This window comes from Dendroctonus ponderosae, unplaced genomic scaffold, assembly GCF_020466585.1.
Source record: "Dendroctonus ponderosae isolate FM_Combo_2020 unplaced genomic scaffold, Dpon_F_20191213v2 Dpon_F_20191213_6, whole genome shotgun sequence".
In the NCBI taxonomy this organism is placed as follows: domain Eukaryota; kingdom Metazoa; phylum Arthropoda; class Insecta; order Coleoptera; family Curculionidae; genus Dendroctonus; species Dendroctonus ponderosae.
This window is the reverse complement of record NW_026018814.1, coordinates 335,664-341,020: the sequence shown is the minus strand read 5'-3', so window position 1 is coordinate 341,020 and position 5,357 is coordinate 335,664.

The window sequence follows — 5,357 nt, the reverse complement described above, 5'->3', positions numbered from 1 at the left end:
AGAAAAATCCTCATTTGTTGAGTGCTGAAAGTTTTAGTAGATTCATGCCGCTCATTCATTTTCCAGGATTTTTCAAACTCTTGTTACTTAGAAGACTGACGCAAACTTACGCGTGTGTTTTTTAAAAATTACAACTCGTCAGTTCGAGCAGATGAAAAACTGCAATTTTGAAAATGTTGAGATCAAGCTTCAATTGTTAAATGTGCAAAATTATATGAGACTCAGAGGGTCCACTTGTTTTGCATAATTTTCCAAATTTTTCTGTTACTCAGAAACGCGCTACAAACATGCACGCCTCTGTTTAAAAATTCACAACTCGCAAATCCCAACAGACAAATTGCTGCAATTTTCGCCTATTTGAGAAAAATCCTCATTTGTTGAGTGCTGAAAGTTTTAGTAGATTCATGCCGCTCATTCATTTTCCAGGATTTTTCAAACTCTTGTTACTTAGAAGACTGACGCAAACTTACGCGTGTGTGTTTAAAAAATTACAACTCGTCAGTTCAAGCAGATGAAAAACTGCAATTTTGAAAATGTTGAGATCAAGCTTCAATTGTTAAACGTACAAAATTATATGAGACTCAGAGGATCCACTCGTTTTCCATAATTTTCCAAATTTTCTGTTACTCAGAAACGCGCTACAAACATGCACGCCTCTGTTTAAAAATTCACAACTCGCAAATCCCAACAGACAAATTGCTGCAATTTTGGCCATTTTGAGAAAAATCCTCATTTGTTGAGTGCTGAAAGTTTTAGTAGATTCATGGGGCCCATTCATTTTCCAGGATTTTTCAAACTCTTGTTACTTAGAAGACTGACGCAAAATTACGCGTGTGTGTTTAAAAAATTACAACTCGTCAGTTCAAGCAGATGAAAAACTGTAATTTTGGAAATGTTGAGATCAAGCTTCAAGTGTTAAATGTGCAAAATTATATGAGACCCTCTGAGTCTCCATACCGTCCACTCATTTTCCATAATTTTCCAAATTTAAATTTCCAAAAGGTTTAAATAAATTTCGGGCGGAAAATGCGACTGGTTATAAAAAATGAAAATCTCGCTCGCGAATGGCTCAGGATAAACAGAAGATTAAAAAATTGCACTGAAGTTGGTAAGCAACAGACAAACACCAACCCTAAAAAAGCGACGTCTATTAACGTCCAATCAACGTCACTTTGGTGCTGGGAACGTCCAAATGACGTAACTGGCGCCCGATTTGATTGCTTTGTGGCAGTTATGGATGATTCTGATGGTATTTTCTTGCAGTTTCCAGATTGATGGGAACAACAGCGGCGTCGGCCAACATGGGCCATGGTTTGAATGCCGCCGGCATGCCCGGTTTGGGTCCGTGCGGGGGCGTGCCCGACTCGAAGCCCATGCAATTCCCATTGGCGCAACGCCGCAAGAGGCGGGTCCTCTTCACGCAAGCCCAGGTAGGCTCTTATTCAGAGGGCGACGCCCACTTTCTACCAGTGACTCACTTGTAAATCCCCTTGCCCCCCCTACCCGTTGCCTAGTTACGGCCCTGATGGTCACGTAACAAACGAAAGTTTGCCGGATGCCGACGGTAAACGTCGATTGCCGCTGCCGGACATCGCGACGCGCTTTTTTCCATTTTTCGATTATCAAGTGACTGTTCAGAAGAGTTGAAATGGCATTTTGACAGCAATTAAACTGGTTGGTGTTTTCCAATAAAAAATTCCTTTTTGCCAAAAGTTGGTTGGGTTTGGAATTGAAGATTGTGGCGAAGACTGGATCTGCACTCTTGATTGGTTTTACATTGTAAGTTCTGTGTTCTTCACCCGTCGCTTACGAAAGATGCTTTTGCACTAGTGGGCGAGAGGGTTTTTTTGCAAAGTCCAAAAATTTTCTGTTTCAAACCCTTTTCTAAGTTCTAAGGTGTTTCGAGTTACCTACGTATTACCAGAGAAATTGTCAAATGTTTTTTCAAGGCCTTTCGGGGCTTGCTTCTCAAAATCTAATGTTTTTCTCTGCGAGTTGACGATGTCATTTTGCATTCAAAAACATTCTTCTGCTCAAGATTCTGCGTCTCAATGTTCTCAATTGTAACAAGTTTTTCTATTATTTCAGTCGCAATTTCCTAGTTTTACTTCCGTTACCTACAGTTTGCTTTTGCAAGTTAATGTGCATTTTTTGTTATTTCTTCTGTGCCGTTAATTTTTCTCTAATTTTGAAATTTGAAATTTTCTTTGAAACTGAGACAATTGCTCTTTCTTCCTCTGTCCAATTTCACCTTTTGCATCCATTTTCTGCATGCATTTCTGCGTTTCGAGAGTTAAAAGGGAAGCTTTCACTGCAAAAATGCGGTTTTTCGACTTTAAATTCACTGGGAATTCATTGAAAATCGGCCTTAACACTATCATAACTTTTGCGCAAGCAATTGCTCTTCTATCTTTTGGACATTTTTTGGAATTCCGGCTGAGGCAAGAAAGACTGAATTTGAAAATCTGTTAGTGGCCCGATTGAGCCCAAACTTACCGAACATTTCAGTAAGACTCTTCATCATGTTGAGGCCAAAAATCGCGCATTAATCTCTTCTATTGTGAGAACGACGTAGCGAAAAACTGAATCTTTGAAATTTGATTGATATTGATCATACTATGCGAAAATAAATTCGAGTTGGGTAGAGACTATCTGCTGGAGCCTTTTAGATACCTAATGAAAACGAACGCGTTTGAAAAATTGCAAAAACCTGCCATTAATAAGAAAATCATACGGAAACAGAAGATCATTACTTATTGTCATTAATGAATTAATTTTACGCCTTATTTGAGCCATCAGTTTTCACTCTCTTCAGCTGACTTCTTTTGTCAACCGCCCAAGGCAATGTTTACTTTTTTTTCACCACATTAAACATTAATTAGATGCCTGAACAGTGTTGACTTCCAGATGTTTTGAATCAACAATTCCTCCATCATTGAGATTGTCAACTTGGATGTTGATGTAATGCATAACGTGTGTTAGTTGGCCTTGCGAAACGAATCGGAGGTCAAAAACGTGTCGTCCACTTTTACATTTTTTTATTTACTTGCGCCAATAGGAAACAAATATGTTAAATATTCATGGATCCGGCAACGGAAGCATGAGGTTTAAAAAAATATTTTAAGAAGAATATTTGTCACTGGTTAATTAATTGATTATTATCTTGTATCAATTTTTTTGTCCAAAAAATTCGTAACTTGCGAAAGTGCGAAGATCCAAGGCTGCCGCTTTGGACACCGCAAAGGCCGAGTTTCGTTTGCTTAGTCAACAAAGTCGCATTAGATTGGAAGGTTTTATTAAATTTCTACAATTTTTCAAACTTTGAATTGCATTAAAACCAGAGCATCCGTCGATTTCAAAATTTTTTTCAAACACTTACTTGAAAATACGCCTCAATCGTGCAATTCGGGGTATTTCGAGCAAAATCCTCGTTTGTTATGTGCAGAAAATTACATTACAATCTGACCGATCGACGAGTTGAAATTTTTTTTCGAACTTCTTGTTAGGTACATAAAAAGGGGCCTCAAACGTGCACGCCCGGCTTATAAAATTCACTACTCGCAAATCCAAACAGTTGAAAGCCCAGAATTTCGAATATTTTCCTGGAAAAACTTACTTTAAGTTGGAAAATTCATTGGATTCGGTAGAATTGAAAATTCTGATCTGTCGCCAAAGAAAATGTTTAACGTTTAATACCGAGAAAACTGTGACACTTTTCAATCTGCACCATTTAACTGATTTTTTTAATACCAAAATACAATACACAGTAGGTAGGTACAACATAGATTTTTATTTCTTCCAGGTTTACGAGTTGGAGCGGCGCTTTAAGCAGCAAAAGTACCTTTCGGCTCCCGAACGGGAACATTTAGCTTCCCTAATACATCTAACACCAACCCAGGTGAGTCTCGCTACGTTATTTTAAAGCCTTCCCCAGTCTTCATAACCGACTGTTTCATGCAGTAAGTTAACAAAAGGGCGGCGCAATTACCATAATCCGTGTTTGATGAGGATTTGCAACGTTAGCCGAAGGTAAAGCTCCAGATTTAATCCGTTTTTAATGGCAAATAACAGTGATGAAGTGTGACGTTAATCTTCAATCAAAATATTTTCCTTCCACAACATAACAGTTCGGAAGTCATGGGAAGGGAAACTAGCTGGCCATTTAGTAGATACAGTGTTGTATTGGAGGATAGAAAGAAAGAATGGGTCAACAGATATTGAATGAAATTCTCTTATTTAAAAATGCTTAAAATTCCCACTTTCAGCTACTTATCAGTTAAAAGTGGGAATTTTAAGCCGGAAGATGTGCAAATTTCATTCAATCACCGCTGAATTTGATGGAAATCAGCCAAAGTTCTGATTTTCATTGCCACTTCAATTTAGACAAAACATTGAAAAAGTTTCAAGTTGCTACTCGCTCTAGTTTGGGTGTAGGAATTTTATCTTTCAAAGGATTCTGAAAAATCAGGAAAAACTCGCATGCGAACGCAATTTCTTCAGTTGCACTATAAATCTCTTCGTTTAACTGTTGCCAAGTTTCATGTTTCTTCTCACATTAGTTTGGGAATTTGAATTTTTCCATTTAGACAGAGCGCAAGTTCAGTGTTCAGGCAAATATGTGCCGAATGGGGTGTTTGAAAAAATGCTGGAAATTATCACGAATGGCTGCCATTTTTTCGCATTATCCCTGTTGCAGCCCCTCTACATCCAGAGCCACTCGTGCAGCTGGTTTTTAGGGCACAATACCCACTTGAGGGTCTGTTGGAGCCTAACAAAAATAAACCTCATTTATAGCTCGATTATTTTCTATTTTGCACCAGCATTGGATCCAGATGCGATTTTGCCTACTTTATTTTAACGCACTTGAAGAACTGAAGAATTGGAAATTAATGTTTATTTTGGCGATTTTTAGGCCTTAAATCTTTCAAGATCCAAGGAGTTTTAAACAGACACTAATAAATAGACCAAGCTAGTCATTCATAAATCCCGATTTGTTTGGGACCAACGTTAAATTCTACCGATCGGCGATTTATCAATGAAAAACAGGTGGTAGGGATAAAGTAGGCACCGATCAAAGAGTAGAATTAATCGGAAAATCAACTGTCCTGGCTGCTAGCCATAGGCGTAGTAAAAATCTGTATTAATCGATTTATTCTAAGCATGAAAGATTCATTCATTTTCGGACCGTTGTATCTACATTATATGTTTGAAACTATAATGGCATGCATTTTTTGCCGAGCAAGAAAATGCATGCCAAGGCTTAAAGCAGCAATAACGCTACACATAAAAACTGATGATGGTGGAAAAATACACCGAAACGTATTTTGATTGATAAATAGAGACAATAAATGACTGAA